Source organism: Pseudophryne corroboree, chromosome 4, assembly GCF_028390025.1.
Source record: "Pseudophryne corroboree isolate aPseCor3 chromosome 4, aPseCor3.hap2, whole genome shotgun sequence".
Lineage (NCBI taxonomy): Eukaryota > Metazoa > Chordata > Amphibia > Anura > Myobatrachidae > Pseudophryne > Pseudophryne corroboree.
Window position 1 is genome coordinate 365,491,722 of NC_086447.1, and position 23,352 is coordinate 365,515,073.

General features: G+C 43.6%; 2 long non-coding RNA genes across 2 annotated transcripts in view; both read right to left on the reverse strand.

Moving 5' to 3' along the window:
- The window catches only part of LOC134909561 (uncharacterized), a 309,906-nt gene that overhangs the window by 68,499 nt on the left and 218,055 nt on the right, over positions 1–23,352 (reverse strand). The window lies entirely within an intron of this gene.
- Positions 1,786–2,162, reverse strand: LOC134911434 (uncharacterized). The gene is made up of 2 exons (XR_010176566.1): positions 2,100–2,162; positions 1,786–1,888 (listed from the first exon to the last, which is right to left on the reverse strand). It is a non-coding gene; the product is annotated as an uncharacterized LOC134911434 (long non-coding RNA).

Consider the following 23,352-nt stretch of genomic DNA (forward strand, 5'->3'; position numbering starts at 1 on the left):
CCATGCTGACATCACGGACTTCCACCCAGAGACAAGGGAGGCCAGCAGTTTCCTTAAACGATCACCGGGCTGTTACAAGTGCCCCAAGTGCACTACGTGTGCACACATGATCACTGGCACGTCCTTCAAACATCCCCACTCGGACCGCATATATAAGATCAATCATGTACTGACGTGTACATCGACACACATAGTATACATAATTAGCTGTCCGTGTAAGTTACTTTATGTGGGCAAGTCGATCAGGTCTCTCAGAGAGAGGATGGCCCTCCACCGGTTGGCCATCAAACAGGCGACCAGTGGCAAGGGCTCTGACCAGCCAGTGGCCAAGCACTTTTTGGAGAAAGGACATTCGTTAAACGATCTACGACAGATGGTGATTGATCACGTCCCCAAAAATCGCAGAGGAGGTGACAGGGACGGACTCCTGTTGAAGTTAGAAGCCAAGTGGATTTTCCGGTTGAACACCATTAACCGCCACGGTCTCAACGAAATCATGCCGTGGAATGTTTTCTTATAAGGGAGGTCTGACTTTGAACCAGCTGCTCCGTCTCCATGGATTTTCCCCGAAGGTGATGTTTTATATCTCTTGATATCTCTTTAAGCTTACAGTTTTTCTATCTCATTCTTCTTATACTGCATCTATCATCCAGTAGGCACCTTTTACATTGGAATCTTCTGCCGTCAGAGCGATTAAGCACTATCATCTGTCACCCACTTTCTACACATTTCACACACGGTCACACTGTCATCACTCGACACCCAAGTCTAGGATACATCACCTTTTTAGCTGATTATTTTTCAGTCCAGTCCCTGGACATTTAACCTAAGTTGTGGAGTCTCAGTACTCGAGAAAATTCTTTTTCACTTACATCACGCCGTCACCACACACTACTTCTCCGGCATTTAATCAATCCTGCGGAGTTATATGATTTAAAATGAATCTCCCCATGTGGATTACTTTATCACTCATTCACAGCACCACAGTCGTGAGTTATGTCTGGCACGACAGACAATCTCACGATTAGTGCTCAGTACACTTTATCACAGCAGGATGATATTCTTTCCATCAGTATTACAGCATTAATGCAGGGTTTGTCACAACGGAGTTGTGTCCCCTATACATTACATAACAAGCCATGATTCGCTGCAACTGCATGTTTCCTCCCTCTTGATCCCTGGGTCTTGCTTCATGAGTGCTTCTGCTAGTATTTTGTTCTGTTTCTTTCACGTCAGCTGACAGGATCGCCGGGTGTCATGGTTACCTTGACAACCCGACTTCCTGTCATCAATGACGCACATGGTGCGCACCGGACCTGGGCGCCGGGAACGGAACCCGGGGCGGCGTTCTCTCACACAGCGGGCTTCTCCTGGGTATATAGGTAAGTTCTTTCTCTCTCACCTTATTGCTGCTTATCCTTGAAAAAGGGGTGTGCCAACCCCGAAACGTTGGAGTTCAGGTGTTATTTTTAATACATCACTACTTTTGCATCAAGTCTTTGAGTGCCGCAGTTATTTTGCTCGTTTATACCACATGTGTTCTGGAGGCACCGGAGTGACTGAGCCCAAACAGGAGGAGTGCCGGTCCGTACATTGTTTTTATATATATATATATATATATATATATATATATATATTTTATATATCCTTGGAAAGTCCTGCACTCTCATCAATATATGGTAACGACGGCGGGTGCTCCTAATGACCAAAGAGGCCACCAATATACCGCAACTACCACCTGGGTGGAAGGTGCACTCACGCCCAGAAATCAGTGTCTGAATTCACTTGTAAATTCAATATAATTTTATTCAGGTTCACTGTTGATGCCGTTTTTCATCGACGTTTCGGTCCATGTGAGGACCTTTATCAAGATTGGCACTTAAAACACCTATACAATCAGAAACAATTAAAATTAATATGTATAAGAACCCAGATTATTCAACACCAGCACCACCAGTGCCTCCCAGGCCCTATGGACTGTCACCAAACAGCAAAATCGTGCTTTAAAAAATATCTCAATCCATGTGTGATTTAGAGACGCCTCCACCCTTAGATATCACCTTACACTGAGTAAATATTCTTTCTCAACAAGTAGTTACCTGGACAACATACCAGATCACACTGATGTACTAGATAGCTTTTTCAACATAGTGAAGATGCTGCAAGAAATGATAACCTATTAGATAAATTACAAATAACTAAATGGTATAAGGCAAACACCTAAGGCCACCCATGGGTGGCCTTAGGTGTTTGCCTTATACCATTTAGTTATTTGTAATTTATCTAATAGGTTATCATTTCTTGCAGCATCTTCACTACGTTGAAAAAGCTATCTAGTACATCAGTGTGATCTGGTATGTTGTCCAGGTAACTACTTGTTGAGAAAGAATATTTACTCAGTGTAAGGTGATATCTAAGGGTGGAGGCGTCTCTAAATCACACATGGATTGAGATATTTTTTAAAGCACGATTTTGCTGTTTGGTGACAGTCCATAGGGCCTGGGAGGCACTGGTGGTGCTGGTGTTGAATAATCTGGGTTCTTATACATATTAATTTTAATTGTTTCTGATTGTATAGGTGTTTTAAGTGCCAATCTTGATAAAGGTCCTCACATGGACCGAAACGTCGATGAAAAACGGCATCAACAGTGAACCTGAATAAAATTATATTGAATTTACAAGTGAATTCAGAGACTGATTTCTGGGCGTGAGTGCACCTTCCACCCAGGTGGTAGTTGCGGTATATTTTATATATATATATATATATATATATATAGATAGATAGATAGATAGATAGATAGATAGATAGATAGATACACTGCTCAAAAAAATAAAGGGAACACTTAAACAACACAATGTAACTCCAAGTCAATCACACTTCTGTGAAATCAAACTGTCCACTTAGGAAGCAACACTGATTGACAATCAATTTCACATGCTGTTGTGCAAATGGAATAGACAACAGGTGGAAATTATAGGCAATTAGCAAGACACCCCCAATAAAGGAGTTGTTCTGCAGGTGGTGACCACAGACCACTTCTCAGCTCCTATGCTTTATGGCTGATGTTTTGGTCACTTTTGAAAGCTGGCGGTGCTTTCACTCTAGTGGTAGCATGAGACGGAGTCTACAACCCACACAAGTGGCTCAGATAGTGCAGCTCATCCAGGATGGCACATCAATACGAGCTGTGGCAAGAAGGTTTGCTGTGTCTGTCAGCGTAGTGTCCAGAGCATGGAGGCGCTACCAGGAGACAGGCCAGTACATCAGGAGACGTGGAGGAGGCCGTAGGAGGGCAACAACCCAGCAGCAGGACCGCTACCGCCGCCTTTGTGCAAGGAGGAACAGGAGGAGCACTGCCAGAGCCCTGCAAAATGACCTCCAGCAAGCCACAAATGTGCATGTGTCTACTCAAATGATCAGAAACAGACTCCATGAGGGTGGTATGAGGGCCCAACGTCCACAGGTGGGGGTTGTGCTTACAGCCCAACACCATGCAGGACGTTTGGCATTTGCCAGAGAACACCAAGATTGGCAAATTTGCCACTGGCGCCCTGTGCTCTTCACAGATGAAAGCAGGTTCTCACTGAGCACATGTGACAGAAATGACAGAGTCTGGAGACGCCAAGGAGAACGTTCTGCTGCCTGCAACATCCTCCAGCATGACCTGTTTGGCAGTGGGTCAGTAATGGTGTGGGGTGGCATTTCTTTGGGGGGGCGCACAGCCATCCATGTGCTCGCCAGACGTAGCCTGACTACCATTAGGTACCGAGATGAGATCCTCAGACCCCTTGTGAGACCATATGCTGGTGCGGTTGGCCCTGGGTTCCTTCTAATGCAACACAATGCTAGACCTCATGTGGCTGGAGTGTGTCAGCAGTTCCTGCAAGATGAAGGCATTGATGCTATGGACTGGCCCGCCCGTTCCCCAGACCTGAATCCAATTGAGCACATCTGGGACATCGTGTCTCGCTCCATCCACCAACGCCACGTTGCACCACAGACTGTCCAGGAGTTGGCGGATGCTTTAGTCCAGGTCTGGGAGGAGATCCCTCAGGAGACCATCCGCCACCACATCAGGAGCATGTCCAGGCGTTGTAGGGAGGTCATACAGGCACGTGGAGGCCACACATACTACTGAGCCTCATTTTGACTTGTTTTAAGGACATTACATCAAAGTTGGATCAGCCTGTAGTGTGTTTTTCCACTTTAATTTTGAGTGTGACTCCAAATCCAGACCTCCATGGGTTAATAAATTTGATTTCCATTGATAATTTTTGTGTGATTTTGTTGTCAGCACATTCAACTATGTAAAGAACAAAGTATTTAATAAGAATATTTCATTCAGTCAGATCTAGGATGTGTTATTTTAGTGTTCCCTTTATTTTTTTGAGCAGTATATATATATATATATATATATATATATACATATATATATAAATAATTTATATAAATATATATTGTACACACACACACACACACACACACATATATATATATATATTGTGACAAGAACACTGGGATAGTGTTTGAGGGCAGGTATATTTGTCCCAGGTTCTTGTCTTACATGTTTTAGAAAATGTTAACTTCTAGGAAAAATGCTTTTTGTTTTGTCTGAACCTTTTCAGTTTGCTGTAAAAGCTGGGTAAAGGCTCTGAGAGAGAGATAAGGCGAGTTCTAGACATTGGGCCCAGTTCGGGTCTTTGGCCTCACAGAGGGCTAATCAGGGTTTCAGCTGTGTAAGAGTGATATAGTGCTTCTAACCTGATTAGTATGGGCAGACTGCCTGGGAAGGCTGCAGGATCTGTGTGTGAGAGACACGCTTTCTGATGCAAGTAAGCTATACAGTATGTACTGAAGAACTCTGTGTTTTGTTTAGTGACAGTTAGGAACATCTTATGTTTAGTTAGTGCCGGACAGGCAAGGTATTTTTATTTTGGGGTTTGTTTTATTTTCTGTTTCAATAAAACTGGCCGGGATCAGTTGTACCAGAAACTGGACTTGTGTTGTTCCTCAGCTGCTGCGTCCTGCCATATTCCCCAGGAAAAGGCACCTTGCACCCCTACAGTGTTACAACTTGGTGGAGAATGCGAGCAGGCCGTTCTGCGCATAAGTGAAAGCAGCAGCTTTGTGAGGCCTGCAGAAAACGGTGGTTTATGCAGATACAGCCCAGTGTGAAGTTACTGAGACTCACCCCTGAGGGTTTGATATATGTCCTGGGTGAAAGCAGCTGCAAAGCCGCCTGAAAAATCTGTTGACATGGAGGATCTGCTTAAAGCCTTGCTGCAAGCTACAGCGGCTCAGCAGGAGGCCAACCGACAGCAGCAGGTGGCAATGGAGGAAAATTGGAGACTACAGCAGGAGGCCAACAGACAGCAGCAGGTGGCAATGGAGGAAAATAAGAGACAACAGCAGGCAGTTGTTGATGAACTTTACAGGCAACAGCGTCAGGATAGAGAGGCCTTAGCAGAAGTGGTGCAGAGACTTGCAGCTCGGGTTGGAGATGTGGCCGTCAGTGCTCCAACCAGCTCTAGTTCTATACGAGCCAGTCACTTCCTGCAGAAAATGACAGAGGCTGATGATGTGGAGGCCTATCTGACCACGTTTGAAAGGACTGCCGAGCGTGAGAACTGGCCGAAAGCACAGTGGGCCAGTCTGCTGGCACCTTTCCTGTCAGGTGAGCCCCAAAAAGCTTACTTTGATTTAAGCCCTGCTGAGGCTCGGGACTATGATAAACTAAAGACTGAGATCCTGACCCGCCTGGGAGTCACGCTGTCAGTACGAGCACAACGGGTGCACCGTTGGCTGTACGCCATGGAGAAGCCTCCGCGCTCCCAGATGCACGACCTTATTCAGCTAACAAAAAAATGGCTACAGCCAGAGACATTAACTGGTCCCCAGATGGTGGAAAGAGTCGTCATGGACCGCTACTTGAGATCTTTGCCCATGGTCCTGCGCAAGTGGGTGAGCCATGGAAACCCGGGTACTGCTGACCAATTAGTGGACATGGTAGAGAGGTATTTGGCAGCAGAGGAACTACTGATGACCACCCAGCAACCCATAGATCCTCGACAGCGCCCTTCAGTAAAGACTGGTAAGACTGTTCCGTGGGAAAACGTTGCTGGGCGGTTAAGAGAACGCAAGGCTGGAGAGACTGTAAACACTGGCCCTGGAAACAGGCCAATGGGGCTAGAACGGTCTATGCTGCCCAAATGGGTTGATAATCGTGTGGTTAAATGTTTTAGGTGTGGTATGCCAGGTCATGTTATTGCCAATTGCCCAGTCACGCAAGAACCCATGCAATGTGATGCTGCCTTTGAATGTCGCAGAATATCTTTCTTTGCTAGGTTAGCCTGTACTGTGGTACCTTCACCTGAGCTGGAAAAACAAATGTGTGATGTGTTCTTAGAAGGTAACCGGGTAGAGGCCTTGCTAGATTCAGGAAGTTTAGTTACCCTCGTGAAAGCTGGGTTAGTGAACCCCTTAAAGGTCCAGCAAATACCTATTGGGGTAACTTGCATACATGGGGATACCCAACATTATGCCACTGCTGAGGTGAATATAGAAACTTGTTGTGGGTCAGCAATGGTTAAAGTGGGACTGGTCCCTACCTTGGTGCATGAGGCCATAATAGGGAGGGATTTTCCTCATTTTTGGAAACTGTGGGAATCACGGTTATCAACAGATGTGAGAAGTAAAAAGCCAGTTGATAATACCAGTGATTTTATGGATGTACGTGGGTCTTCGGAACTTTCTGGCCCTTTGCCTTTTGCTAGTTTGGCTGGGGAAGTGACAGATGGGGAGTCCAGTGAGGACCCTCTTGCCGGGAACAGAGACATAGTAGTTAGAACTGAAAGCGTGCCTGACCTGGAGGTAAAGAAGGATCTGTTTGCGTCTGAACAGTTAAAGGATCCTACCTTAATAAAGGCTAGAGAGAATGTTAAGATTGTTAATGGGGAACCTGTGGTACCAGGTGACAGGGTTACGTATCCCCACATGGCCATCTGTAATGAGCTCTTGTACCACATTGTCAAAAGGGGTGAGGATGTGGTGGAACAGCTGGTAGTTCCCCAGCCTTATCGGAGAACGGTACTAGATTTAGCTCACAGTCACGTTACCGCAGGACATTTAGGGGCAGAAAAAACCACTGAAAGAGTTTTACAAAGGTTCTTTTGGCCAGGGGATTATAAAGAAGTGTCTGAATATTGTTCTTCCTGTCCTGAGTGCCAGTATCATGCCCCTAGACCCCATTTCAGGAGCCCACTAGTTCCCATGCCTATTATAGAGGTCCCGTTTGACAGAATAGCCATGGATCTCGTGGGGCCCTTGTTAAAGTCTGCTCGGGGCCATCAGTATATCCTGGTAATTATGGACTATGCCACTCGATATCCTGAGGCTGTCCCTTTACGCACTATCACAACCAAGGCGATAGCTAGGGAGCTGGTGCAGGTATTTAGTAGAGTGGGAATACCAAAAGAAATTTTGACTGACCAAGGTACTCCATTTATGTCAAGGATCATGAAAGAATTGTGCAAGTTATTTAAGGTCACTCACCTCAGGACGTCCATCTACCATCCCCAAACTGACGGGTTGGTGGAAAGGTTTAATAAAACATTAAAAAGTATGTTAAAAAAGGTTGTTGAGAGAGATGGGAAAAACTGGGATTGTTTGTTGCCCTACTTGTTAATGGCCATCAGAGAAGTTCCTCAGTCCTCTACGGGGTTTTCTCCATTTGATTTGTTGTATGGTAGACACCCCAGAGGGCTGTTGGATGTTGCCAAAGAGACGTGGGAAGGACAGCCCACTCCTTATAGAAGCGTTATTGAGCATGTAACACAAATGCAGGATAGGATTGCAGCCGTGGTACCTGTTGTCAGAGAGCACATGGAACAGGCCCAAAGTGCTCAACAGAGGGTCTATAACCGGAGTGCCAAGATACGGGAATTTGCTCCTGGAGATAGAGTTCTTGTTTTGGTACCCACTGTGGAAAGCAAATTCCTAGCTAAATGGCAGGGTCCATTTGAGATTAGGGAAAAAGTGAATGAGGTTAATTACAAAGTATACCAGCCGGGAAAGAGAAAACCCGAACAGATCTACCATGTTAACTTAATCAAACCCTGGAAAGATAGGTTGTCTCTGTCAGCGGAGCCTTGCCCTTCGGTGTCTTCACCCCGGTTGCTTCCCGCAGTGAAGGTGTCAGAGACATTATCAGCTGATCAGAACAATCAGGTTAAAGAATTTCTCATCCAAAATAGGGAGGTATTTTCAGAGCTGCCTGGCCGAACGACCATAATAAAACATGACATTGTCACAGAACCAGGGGTCAGGGTTCATTTAAAGCCATATAGGATTCCTGAAGCTCAGCGAGAAGCTATTTCTAAGGAAGTTAAAACCATGTTAGAACTTGGAGTCATAGAGGAGTCTAACAGTGAGTGGTCCAGTCCCATAGTGCTCATCCCGAAGCCCGACGGTAGCATACGCTTCTGTAATGACTTTCGTAAGTTAAATGAAGTGTCCAAGTTTGACGCATACCCCATGCCCCGTGTGGATGAGCTTGTAGAAAGGCTGGGAACAGCCAGGTTTCTCACCACATTGGACCTGACCAAAGGTTACTGGCAAATACCTTTATCTGATAGCGCCAAAGAAAAAACAGCCTTTTCGGTTCCGGAGGGGCTGTACCAGTATAAGATGTTACCCTTTGGGTTGCATGGGGCTCCAGCAACCTTTCAACGGGCGATGGATAAAATTTTGAGGCCCCATAGAAAATATGCAGCTGCCTATTTGGATGATGTGGTAATTCACAGTACAGACTGGGGGTCACATTTGGTTAAAGTACAAGCAGTACTGGACTCAATCAGAGAGGCAGGGTTAACTGCTAACCCAAAGAAGTGCTGCCTCGCAATGGAGGAGGTCAAATACTTGGGCTTCACCATAGGCAGAGGTCTGATTAGGCCCCAATTGAATAAAGTTGATGCTATTCAAAACTGGCCTCGTCCAGTGAATAAAAAACAGGTAAGGGCTTTTTTGGGAATTACTGGGTACTATAGACGGTTTATTCCTAATTTTGCGACCACAGCGGTGCCGTTGTCAGACCTTACCAAAGGGAAGCAGTCAAATGTGGTGAAATGGAACCCTGATGCAGAAAAGGCGTTCCAAGCGTTAAAAGTGACTTTGTGTTCACAACCGGTGTTGATAACACCAGATTTTTCAAAAGAATTTGTGGTACAGACAGATGCCTCAGAGGTAGGGATAGGTGCTGTGCTGTCCCAAACCAGAGATGGGGACGAACACCCTATCATTTATTTGAGTAGGAAACTCAATGAGCATGAAAAAAGGTATGCCATTGTGGAAAAGGAGGCTTTGGCCATTAAGTGGGCACTAGATACCTTGAGATATTACCTCTTGGGTAGACAATTCAGACTATTGACAGACCATGCCCCTTTAAAATGGATGTATGTAAATAGAGGCAAGAATGCTCGTGTAACTAGATGGTTTCTAGCGTTGCAGGACTTTAAGTTTACTGTCGAACATAGACCGGGAACACAATTGGCCAACGCAGATGCATTGTCTCGCATCTTCTGTTTGGGGGCTACAAGTGTTCCGGCCCCTAGGTCGAAACAGGGGAGGGGGATATGTGACAAGAACACTGGGATAGTGTTTGAGGGCAGGTATATTTGTCCCAGGTTCTTGTCTTACATGTTTTAGAAAATGTTAACTTCTAGGAAAAATGCTTTTTGTTTTGTCTGAACCTTTTCAGTTTGCTGTAAAAGCTGGGTAAAGGCTCTGAGAGAGAGATAAGGCGAGTTCTAGACATTGGGCCCAGTTCGGGTCTTTGGCCTCACAGAGGGCTAATCAGGGTTTCAGCTGTGTAAGAGTGATATAGTGCTTCTAACCTGATTAGTATGGGCAGACTGCCTGGGAAGGCTGCAGGATCTGTGTGTGAGAGACACGCTTTCTGATGCAAGTAAGCTATACAGTATGTACTGAAGAACTCTGTGTTTTGTTTAGTGACAGTTAGGAACATCTTATGTTTAGTTAGTGCCGGACAGGCAAGGTATTTTTATTTTGGGGTTTGTTTTATTTTCTGTTTCAATAAAACTGGCCGGGGTCAGTTGTACCAGAAACTGGACTTGTGTTGTTCCTCAGCTGCTGCGTCCTGCCATATTCCCCAGGAAAAGGCACCTTGCACCCCTACAGTGTTACAACTTATATATATTATACACATATAGATATATAAATACATTGGCACTCAGGCAGGTCTTTTGAAGTGTTACAAATTTGGATATTTGATGGTGTTATTTAAGAAACCATTCAATATTTTTAAGGGATAATGGATACTACATTTATGTCAGAAAGGCCATCGTTCATGGTTGAAAAATGTCTGAAAGGGCAAAGTGTACAATTGTGGGGTTTTCTGTGTTTTTTATTTACTATTTTATTCATTTATGTTTTTATTTAAAAAAAAGTATTCATTATTTAATTTTTTTTTGTGGGGTGGGGGGCGCCAAATTACTGCCATGCCCCGGGTGACAGGAATCCTATTTTCGGCCCTGTGTGCTGCATCGTGCTGCTCAGTATCAGTTCTCCGTAGTATCATCAGTGCTCAGTATCATCAGTGCTCAGTATCACTGATCATTGTATTGTGGTGCTCAGTAATACTACATTAGTAATACTAGTACATTGTCTTGTGCTAATCGTGCTGCTGAGTGTCAGTTCTCCGTAGTATCATCAATGCTCAGTATTATCAGTGCTCAGTATCAACAGTGCTCAGTATCATCAGTGCTCAGTATCAGCAGTGCTTAGTATCAGCAGTGCTCAGTATCACTGCTCATTGTCTTGTGGTGCTCAGTAATACTACATTAGTAATACTAGTACAGTGTCTTGTGCTAATCTTGCTGCTCAGTGTCAGTTCTCCGTAGTATCATCAGTGCTCAGTATCAGCAGTGCTCAGTATCATCAGTGCTCAGTATCAGCAGTGCTCAGTATCATTGCTCATTGTCTTGTGGTGCTCAGTAATACTACATTAGTAATACTAGTATAGGGTCTTGTGCTAATCGTGCTGCTCAGTGTCAGTTCTCCGTAGTATCATCAGTGCTCAGTATCATCAGTGCTCAGTATCAGCAGTGCTCAGTATCACTGCTCATTGTCTTGTGGTGCTCAGTAATACTACATTAGTATTACTAGTACAATGTCTTGTGCTAATCGTTCTGCTCAGTGTCAGTTCTCCGTAGTATCATCAGTGCTCAGTATCATCAGTGCTCAGTATCACTGCTCATTGTCTTGTGGTGCTCAGTAATACTACATTAGTAATACTAGTACAATGTCTTGTGCTAATCGTTCTGCTCAGTGTCAGTTCTCCGTAGTATCATCAGTGCTCAGTATCAGTAGTGCTCAGTATCATCAGTGCTCAGTATCATCAGTGCTCAATATCAGCAGTACTCAGAATCAGCAGTGCTCAGTATCATCAGTGCTCATTATCAGCGGTGCTCAGTATCACTGCTCATTGTCTTGTGGTGCTCAGTAATACTACATTACTAATACTAGTACAGTGTCTTGTGCTGCATCTTTCTTCTGTGGGGTGCTGTGGTAGTGTCCTGTCACTGTGCATAGGTCATCATCATTCCAGTCACAGTGGTATCTGGTATCTATCTAGTGGTATCTAATTCCAGACATTACTGTTGACTAATTCCAGATATATTACTGGCATATAATTCCACACATTAATAAATGGAGAACAAAAATTTGGAGGGTAAAATAGGGAAAGATCAAGATCCACTTCCACCTAGTGCTGAAGCTGCAGCCACTAGTCATGGCAGAGATGATGAATGCCATTAACGTCGTCTGCCAAGGCCAATGCCCAATGTCATAGTAGAGAGCATGTAAAATCCAAAAAGCAAAATATTACTAAAATGACCCAAAAAATCTAAATTAAAATTGTCTGAGGAGAAGCGTAAACTTGCCAATATGCCATTTACGACACGGAGTGGCAAGGAACGGCTAAGGCCCTCTCCTATGTTCCTCATGACTAGTGGTTCAGCTTCACATGACGATGGAAGCACTCATCCTCCCGCTAGAAAAATGAAAAGAGTTAAGCTGGCAAAAGCACAGCAAAGAACTGTGCGTTCTTCTAAATCACAAATCCCCAAGGAGAGTTCAATTGTATCGGTTGCGATACCTGACCTTCCCAACACTGGACAGGAAGAGGTGGCTCCTTCTACCATTTGCACGCCCCCTGCAAGTGCTGGAAGGAGCACCCACAGTCCAGTTCTTGATATTGAAATTGAAGATGTCACTGTTGAAGTACACCATGATGAGGATATGGGTGTTGCTGGCTCTGAGGAAGAAATTGACTAGGAAGATTCTGATGGTAAGGTGGTTTGTTTAAGTCAGGCACCCGGGGAGGTGTCAAGCTGTGTGTTGCCTTTGTCAAGCTGTAATAAGTAGGGGTAAGGACGTTAACCACATAGGAACATCCTCCCTTATACGTCACCTGGAGCTCATTCATCAGAAGTCATTGACAAGTTAAAAAACTTTGTGTGACAGCGGAAGGAGTTCACTGACAACTAAATCCCTTCTTCCTCTTGTACCCAAGCTCCTGCAAACCACGCCACCAACTCCCTCAATGTCAATTTCCTCCTTAGACAGGAACGCCAATAGTCCTGCAGGCCATGTCACTGGCAAGTCTGATGAGTCCTCTCCTAACTGGGATTCCTCTGATGGATCCTTGAGTGGAACGCCTACTGCTGCTGTTGCTGCTGGCGCTGCTGTTGTTGCTGCTGGGAGTCGATCGTCATCCCAGAGGGGAAGTCGGAAGACCACTTGTACTACTTCCAGTAAGCAATTGACTGTCCAACAGTCCTTTGCGAGGAAGATGAATTAGCACAGCAGTCATCCTGTTGCAAAGTGGATAACTCAGGCCTTGACAACTATGTTGGTGTTAGACATGCATCCGGTATCCACCGTTAGTTCACAGGGACTTAGAGAATTGATTGAGGTAGTGTGTCCCCGGTACAAAATCCCATCTAGGTTCCATTTCTCTAGACAGGCAATACCGAGAATGTACACCGACGTCAGAAAAAGTGTCCTCAGTGTCCTAAAAAATGCAGTTGTACCCACTGTCCACTTAACCACGGACATGTGGACAAGTGGAGCAGGGCAGACTAAGGACTATATGACTGTGACAGGCCACTGGGTAGATGTATTGCCTGCCGCAGCAACAACATCGGTGGCACCAGTAGCAGCATCTCGCAAACGCTAACTCGTTCCTAGGCAGGCTACGCTTTGTATCACCGCTTTACATAAGAGGCACACAGCTGACAACCTCTTACGGAAACTGAGGAACATCATCGCAGATTGGCTTACCCCAATTGGACTCTCCTGGGGATTTGTGATTTCGGACAACACCACCAATATTGTGCGTGCATTACATGTGGGCAAATTCCAGCATGTCCCATGTTTTGCACATACATTGAATTTGGTGGTGCAGAATTTTTTGAAAAACAACAGGGGCGTGCAGGAGATGCTGTCGGTGGCCCGAAAAATTGCGGGCCACTTTCGGCATTCAGCCACCGTGTGCCAAAGACTGGAGCGCCAGCAAACACTCCTGAACATGCCCTGCCATCAGCTGAAGCTAGAGGTGGTAACGAGGTGGAATTCAACCCTCTATATGCTTCAGAGGATGGAGGAGCAGCAAAAGGCCATTCAAGCCTATACATCTGCCTACGATATAGGCAAAGGAGGGGGAATACACCTGACTCAAGCGCAGTGGAGAATAATATCCATGTTGTGCAAGGTTCTCCAACCCTTTGAACTTGACACACGTGAAGTCAGTTCAGACACTGCCAGCCTAAGTCAGGTCATTCCCCTCATCAGGCTTTTGCAGAAGCCGCTGGAGAGATTGAAGGAGGAGCTAAAACTTAGCGATTCCGCTAGGCATGTGGGACTTGTGGATGGAGCCCTTCATTCGCTTAACCAGGATTCACTGGTGGTCAATCTGTTGAAATCAGAGCAATACATTTTGGCCACCGTGCTCGATCCTAGGTTTAAAGCCTACGTTGTATCTCTCTTTCCGGCAGACACAATTCTGCAGATGTTCAAAGACCTGCTGTTGAGACAATTGTCAAGTCAAGCGGAAAGTGAACCGCCAACAGCTCCTCCTTCATTTTCTTCCGCCACTAGAGCTGCCAGGAAAAGGATAAAATATCCAAAACCACCCGCTGGCGGTGATGCAGGGCAGTCAGGAACAAGTGCTGACATCTGGTCCGGACTGAAGGACCTGTCAACGATTACTGACATGTCGTCTACTGTCACTGCATATGATTCTGTCACCATTGAAAGAATGGTGGAGGATTATATGAGTGACAGCATCCAAGTAGGCATGTCAGACAATCCGTACGTATACTGGCAGGAAAAAGAGGCAATTTGGAGGCCCTTGCACAAACTGGCTTTATTTTACCTAAGTTGCCCCCCCTCCAGTGTGTACTCCGAAAGAGTGTTTAGTGCAGCTGGTCACCTTGTCAGCGATCGGCGTAGGAGGTTACTAAATGTGGAGAAGATGATGGTCATCAAAATGAATTATAAATTCCTCCGTGGAGACATTTACCAGCAATTGCCTCCAGAAAGTACACAGGGGCCTGTGATGGTGGATTCCAGTGGGGACGAATTAATACTCTGTGAGGAGGAGGATGTACACAGTGAAAGGGGTGAGGAATAGGAGTATGAGGATGAAGTGGACATCTTGCCTCTGTAGAGCCAGTTTGTGCAAGGAGAGATTGATTGCTTCTTTTTTGGTGGGGGCCCAAACCAACCAGTCATTTCAGCCACAGTCGTGTGGCAGACCCTGTCGCTGAAATAATTGGTTTGTTAAAATGTGCATGTCCTGTTTATACAACATAAGTGTTGGTGGGAGGGCCCAAGGACAATTCCATTTTGCACCTCTTTTTTGATTTATCTTTGCATCATGTTTGCCATCCTGTCTGACACTGCAGTTCCACTCCTAGATGGGCCAGGTGTTTGTGCCGCCCACTTGGGTCGCTTAGCTTAGTCATCCAGCGACCTCGGTTCAAATTTTAGGACTAAAAATAATATTGTGAGGTGTGAGGTGTCCAGAATAGACTGGAAATGAGTGGAAATTATGGGTATTGAGGTTAATAATACTATAGGATCAAAATGACCCCCAAATTCTATGATTTAAGCTGTTTTTGAGTTTAAAAACAAACAAACACCCGAATCCAAAACGCATCCGAATCCAACAAAAAACCGAAAGGGTGGTTTTGCCAAAACGCGTCCGAATCCAAAACACGACTGCGGAACCGAATCCAAAACCAAAACACAAAACATGAAAAATGCCCGCTGCACATCTCTAGAAATGATTACTGAAAACGTCACTGTTCTCCATCCCCTTCACCCCTTGATGCTAATCAGGGCTGGATTAAGACATTGGGGGGCCCACTCTGGGGCCCTAAAATTAAAATTTATATATATATATATATATATATATAACACAAACATGTGTGTGTGTGTGTGTGTGTACACCGTCGCTCAGCAAGCAGCCCAGGAAGCTCTGCAGCACTGGCGGCTGTGTGAGCGGCGGCTGGCCTTTCAGGTAGCGCAGTGCCGCGGATCGGATCAGATTACAGATCCGATCTGTGGTGGGTGGCCCATTCAAACAGGGGGGCCCGAGGTACTTACCCCCGGAGCTCCCCCCCAACCCCCCTTAATCCGGCTCTGATCCTTTTCCCTCAACTCCTCCAACCTCTTCCGCCATATTTCAGACTACACCTTGTTCATCTCTTAAACCTCTCCATCTCCACTGTCACATACACTCACATCTTCTATCCTCAAGAAAGATCTCTTGATCCTACTTCTCCATCTAGCTACTGCTCCATTTTTCTCCTCCCATCTCAATCAAAACTACCTAACGCACTTTCTATTTGCATGCTCTATTTCTGACCATCTGGAAATGGGTTTCTGCCATTTTCACTATACTGAGATAGTCCTTAATAAAGTGTCAGTCACCATACCGCCCTGTTCATTCTTCTTGACTTCTATGCTGCTTACGATACAAGCAGTGGCAGCTGCTACCTTTAGACTTGAGAGGGGCTGCAATATCAATTGTAGCGTTATTAATACATTCATTTTTCATATACTGATATAATCATAGTGTGTTAGTGTTCTAAAATGATTACTTACTAATGTTAAAAGATTAATTTTTCACCTGTCACCAATTGAACTTGAACACAATAAAGGCTTAATTGCAATTTATAATTAACTGTCTTACAAAGTTCAAAATATACAGCTTAGTATCAGTTGCTGACAGGTAGAAATTAAATCTATAACATTAGTAATTAAATCATTTTGCATAGGTAACTAGCGACCCATTCCCGGTTCGCATGGGAGCAGTTTTGAAATTACGGTAAAATTATGGATTTTAGTTCTTAATTATTTATTTATTTTATTAAGAGTTTCTTATATAGAGCAGCAAATTCCGTTGTACTTTTTTCAATTGGAAACAGTGATAACATGAAACAAAAAATTTAAAACAACAGTGAAAACACAAGACTGGGTAATAACAGACAGTCATAGAGGTAGGAAGTCCCTGATCGCAACCTTACAATCTATAGGGAGGTAGGCATTGATACACAAGGAGAGGTGTTATTTATTGCATAAAGGTCCACCAGATTGCAAATGTTCTTGGTAGGCTGTATGATATGGTCACAGAACAATGTTGGGCTGGGGTCAGGAGGATGGGAAAGTGAAGACAGAGATAATATGTGAGGATATGAGTGGACTCTACAGTTGGGAAGTAATTGGATAGGAAAGTTTAAGATGGTTATGTGGGTAGGTCCAGAATTTGATAAGCTTGCCTGAAGAGGTGAGTTTTCAGGGAACACTTGAAGGTTCGGCGACTAGAGAAGAGTCTTATTGTGTATGTGGGGAGGGGGGGCATTCTACAGAGTAAGTGTAGCCCTAAGAAAGTCCTGCAATCTTGAATGGAAGCGAATAATGAGTGTGGATGAGAGATATAGATCTTGTGGAGAGCGAAGAGGTCGGGTTGGGAGATGTTTTGAGATAAGCAAAAAGATGTACGTTGGTGTATGGTTATGGACTTGTGTGTGAGTAAAATTATTTTATATTGAAAACAATAGAATACATGTAACAAATGAAGAGACTAACAGAGCAGATGCACAGACGATGAACGTCTAGAGAGGAAGATTAGCCTTGCAGCTGCATTCAGAATGGATTGCAGTAGGGAGAGCCTATTTTTGGTAAGACCAGTAGGGAGGTTATTGCAATAATCAATGCGGGAGATAATGAGTGCCTTTTGTTGATTTATGGAATCTTATATAACATATATTTATTATATCATATATTGATATAATGGTTTATGTATTTTATATCTGCAAATATATTATAATAGGCTTACAAATAGGTGGGCTCATAACAAAAGGGGTGATGTTTAGTACTGGTCCAATCACACAATATGTAATGCGTGGACGTTCCTATTTTCATACCTGTGATTGGCTCAGATTAAAGGAGCTATATCTCTACTGTCCAGGAAATATTTCCAGGCAAAGCCTAAATATACTTTACAGAGATATATAATCCTGGCTCATTGAACATATAAGTACTATACTTTGACTACAAGTCAGTTGTCCCAACTTGCAGAGCCTTATATAATATATGCAGATTTCATGTATAACTTTAGTGATTCCGAAAATGAGTTCAAGACTTGGAATACCAGCTCTATTTTGTCTAGTACATTTATTATAGGTGATACAAATTACAAGATAAGATAACACAATGATAATAAATCTTATAATTTATCTAAACTTCCTTAACCATGGTACATACATAAAACACAAACAGTTTTACAAACTTAAACAATTAATACACATACTATACACTTGCAAGAATATGTGAGGGCATAATTCATAGCTACCGTCTTAGGATCCTGACTCCCTCTGGACTTTGTTCCTTCCTCCTCTCCTTCTAACTCTCTATCTATCAGACTGCCCCTTATATCCTATATTCTACCAATTCAAAACTAGTATATGCCCACAGTTTCCAATGGAGTACATAATTATAGGTTTTGACAGATTCCAAAGTGTAATAAAACGTTCTCTGCTAACTCCGTCCCACGGTGGTGAGCATGTAGAGAATTTTGGGATCATAAAGTTTGGTATTCCTTTATCCATCAGAGATCTACCTTTGTATGGATGTGTAAACGATCTATTTCGCCTAGGCCCTAGGGTGTTAGCATAAATGATTGTGACCTGTTTATAGTGCGTTTGATCCTATATTATCATTGCCTCTGGCCAGCAGTATAACTGGACAATAGGCCAGCTGGTTGATGTACTCTCTAAAGGTATGAAGATCTTTGATTGTGAATTCCAATGTACCCTGTTCATACCAGTAACTGTTTGCATATTATGAGACCTGAGCTAGGTGACCTATTGACTTTATCCACCAAGTTATGATTATTTATTTGCTGTGTGTGAATCAAGTATACAGTATACATATATCTACATATCATGTAAACTTTGATTTAATTGTACTTGGTATAGCGCAGATCAGACGTTAATCCTTTGATTAATACAGATATGAATAATGGCATGGAAGGGATGAATTTGTGTAATGCTCAATGTATTGTGTATTCTGGCTATATGGCTTACACAGAGAAAACCTGTCTCTTACATAATGACCCATAATCTTGCAGTAAAACACACCGAAATACATGCTACTAAATTCTCAAAACATAAGACTAATACATTCAAACCTATTTAAGTTATACCTTACAATAATATATATATACACACACTCTTAACTGGTTAAAATCACATTGGGTAATAAATCATATTATTTAATTTACATAATTTGTTCTAACTTTGGTACCTACTAAATTATATTGTTATGTAATGGTCTATATGGCAACAGTCGCCCCCTTGTGGCCGTGAGAATTGATGATGATGGCCACACATACATTAACATAATAATTGCTTATATCTTGCATCTACCAGTTTTTCTAGCTTACTGCGTTCCTGCCTTATAAGGCGCTTAAGCCACAATATCAGTGAAATTAAAATGATTAGCAAGATTGTTTGACCGATCAGCAAGCCCTTTAAACCAATCTCCAGCCAGGTGTTTGTCATGGTTATTTCAAAATCTCCATCATGCAGTAATTTATTTAGTGTGGCATCTGCCTTCTCAACCATGTTATTAATTTGAACTATGTGTGTGTCTTTCCTATCCAGGAGTTTCTGTAAATCTAAGGTTAAACTATCTATGTGTATGTTGAACACAGGTATATATTCTCCAAGGTTTGAGATTTCTGGTTCACTATCTATATTTATGTCCTCTTCATAAACGGGGATTGGGGTGATAACCGTCTGACCAATGGTGGTATACTCATGTGGGCTAAAGCAGAAATTTGGGTTTGGCACTGGACATGACTTTTCCCCATACAAGAACTCTCCGTGATTTGTGACTATGCAGTACTGTCCATTCATGTTGTATGTAACCTTCACCGCTGGAGTTCTCCATTTTGTTAGCTGCACTGGACAAGCAATGTCTCTGGCTGTATAGCTGGTTGATGTATTTGGCTTTGCACTGTGTTCAGGTCCTCCCATATCCATATCTTTGCTGGGAATGGTGGCAAGTTCATTTATATCTGTGATTAGGGTACTTGGTTTACTTGATTCTAGGCCGCAGATTGGCGTCTCAATTTCGAAAACATTGCAGCGACACAAGTATTGGTTTCCCTTGACTGCACAGCAAGCAGTATGTGGAACTTTCCAGATGTCGTCGACTCGGACCAGTAGTTCTGGTAGGTCCAGCCGCTCTTTGTAAATGTCCTTTTCCAAATATCCAATGGAGTGAACTGTAGACAGTTTGTCAAATAAAGACTTGCTTGGGTCGAACACAGGTAGAGAAATGGTAAAGGAGACATATAGGATATCGCTGACTGCACAAGGTTGCTGCTTGTTGTAACAACGGGGTGAACCTCTATTTGGGTGGGGGGTCACAGTGCCTAAATTCCTAATTGTGGAGATGGGCAGAGGTCTGCAACCATCTCTTGGGGTATTTTCCCCATGCCCAATGTCAGATTGCGAGCAATACCAATTGGTCAGGTCATTATCTCTTAAAATGTCAGGTATTCTACCAGATTGTAGGTCTCTAATTACATGTGTGATTGCGTTGAGGACATAATTACCATATGCAGTGCATATTATTTCTTTCCCCACCTGATTTTGTCTGGCTTCTCTATTGTTCAGTTCAATGATTTCGTTTATCTTGGCTTGGGTCTCTGAAAACAATCTTGCTATATCATGCATGTTATAAACAGTAAATTTTTCTTCACTGGCCAGACCCTCAATGCCCTGCAGGACAGGCTTCAAAACATATTGCCCCTCTTTCTGCTCAAAATTGCCTATGTGTCTGCGGATGACTTCCAAATCCGCCCTATTCCAAATTGACATCCCGGAACCAAACAGTCCAGGGATGGATCCAATGATCCCATCTAAGCTTTGTAATTTCCTGGATCTAAAAATACCTTTTTGGTTAGGGGTTGCCTGTCCTGTGTATGGGTCTTGAGTTCTGCTCTGGTGAGAAGCAACAATATCTACTAGTAATGAAGCATAGAATAAAGAAACATTACTATTTACACAATAACCAAATTCTGCCATATTCCATTTTGATAGATTTAGGACTACTGGTACATGTATATATTGTACATTGTTTATCAAGGAACCAGGAATGGAGGTGGCAGTAAGGCCACTTGTGGGTCCTTCACTTGTTGGTGGGCACTCAGCTGTTTTAGTAGATGGCAGTGATTTAGCCTTTGTTGTGGTACTTGGGGGAGTAGGGTCTCTTTTCTGGGACACATTCAGTGTGATGCTCCCAGGAACATAAGTCCTCTTTACTGTGGGTGGATTCCCATACATGGGAATGGGGATGATAAAACCATATATCCAGGTTCCTGTGTCTGTAGGGTTTGCATGGCTAAGCAATAGTGATCCATTTGGAAAAACATGTATTCTACCCATGTAATGTGGTGAGTTTCCTGCGTTTCCATTATCCCAGGCTTTAATTTCTTTGTCTGCTGGGCCCCACCAGGATACCTGTTTCCCTGTTGTGCCTTGTACTGACACTGGAAGGAGGATGGATTCTCCCTCTTTACAGTGAATCGGATTGGCTTCCACTCTAATTGAAATGTTGACCTCACTGGTACACTGGATCTGGAGGCTCACCACGAAGGACAGGACCAAAGTCGGGATTCTCATTTTTCTGTAAAACCAAAACAAAACAAAATAAAATTATAAGAAAGAAAGAGAGATGCGCTACTCAGTTGACCCTTCTCCTTTGTACAGTTTAATCTGATTGGCATGTACCCATTTGTCCTGCACTTTCTTTGCATCGTTGATTCTTAATTTGTATACTGAGGGACTCAGTCTGTCCACTATTGAAAATGGTCCTCTCCATTTCTTGCCCAGACCATGGTCTGTGGGTCGGAGTTCTAGAAACATGACCCTTTCTCCAACTTCCCAACAATTTTCTCTTACACCTTTGTCAAAATAAGCCTTTGCTTTTCTCTGTGCTTTCCCTAACTGCTGTGCTGCAAACAGATGAACCTCTGTGAGTGCTTTTTGCAGTTTTGTAAGGTACTGATCCATTGATAGTCTATCAATAGTAGGGGTGTGTAGATCTATCCAAAGGTGCTCTGGCAATCTCATTTGCCTGCCTGTCATTAATTCAAAGGGGGTCAATCGGGTCGCTGATGAAGGTGTGGCCCTTATTGCCATTGCCACTAGGGGTAGCAAATTATCCCAGTTCTTACCATTTATGCCAACAAACTTTCTCAACATAGTTTTGATCTGTCTGTTGGCACGTTCCACCTGTCCAGAAGATTCAGGATGAAAAGGGACATGGAAGCTTTGTTTTATTCCCAGCATTTCCAGGCATGTTTGCATCACATTACCTGTGAAATGTGAACCTTGGTCTGATTCAACCGATGTTGGAAGGCCCCACCGTGTGAATATCTGATCAACCAGAATTTTTGCTGTGCTCAGGGCTGTGTTACTTTTAGAGGGAAAAATTTCTACCCATTTTGAAAATAGGTCAGTCACAACCAACACGTATTTGTTATTTTTAGCTGTGGCAGGCAGAGGGCCCATGTAATCAATTTGTAAGGCATTCCAGGGACCTTCCCTTCTCTGGATTCTCAGTGGAGCATTTATCTTTCTAGGTGCTGGGTTAACTTGGGCACATACCACACAGTTGTCACAGTATTGCTGTACATCTTTTACCATATCTGGCCACCAACCTATTGTTTTTAGTCTCTGCTGTGTCTTTTCTACACCCTGGTGTCCACCTGTGGGGAGGTCGTGTACAAGATATATCATTTCATTCCTGTACTCTTTTGGGACTACCCATGTTGTATCTTCCCCATTGTGGATAAGCATTTCCTTGTCCTCTGTTAGTGTTAGATTTGGTGTGTGTTTTGCCAATGTATTTCCCTCTGTTAAGTCCAACTCCTCATTCCTCAACTTTTGTATGATTTCTTTAATTTCAGGGTCCTGCATTTGGATCTCTGAAATGTCTGGTGCATTTATCATCTCTGGCCTTTTTGCCACTGCACATACAAGAGGGCACACTTTTGGCTCTGGGCTTGCTTTCGGTATCTGCCACAGCTCCCCCTCTTGTGCCCCTTGTTTGGCTAAAAGGTCAGACATTTCATTCTGTTCATGGTGTGGTGATGCAGGTGAATGCCCTTTGACTTTACAGACCCAGGGGACATGTGTTAGACTCTGTGCCAGGGAAACTATGTACTGGAGAAGGTCTGCATATTTAAGAGGGCTTCCATCAGATGAGGTATACTGATGAGTTTGCCAAAAGGGCAAAAATTCAGTAAGGGCATTACACACCCATGCTGAGTCCGAGTACAATGCGATTTCATGTTTGTGGTCTTGGAATAATTCAAGGGCATGTGCTACTGCTGCCAGCTCAGCGTACTGTGCAGACTTTACATCACAAGATCGAAAAACAGATTGTGGTGTGGTTTGGGGATGCATTATGTACAGACCAAAACCTGCATGGGGTGACCCATGTACATAAAAACATGAACCATCTGTAAAGATCTGGGTGGTTTGTTCAGGGGCTGTAGCCTCCTGTGGCATTGCTCTAAACAAATGTTTTGAATGGTCAGCTGGGAGTAAGTCACATGTGTGTGTCAGTCCCTGGTATATTAGTCCATATGCACAGGTGGATGGACTGTTAGTTGCCTTCACTGTTATATCTCGATCCTGCAACAAAAGGGCCCAATGTGCTAACCTGGCATTAGAGACATTCCCATCTTT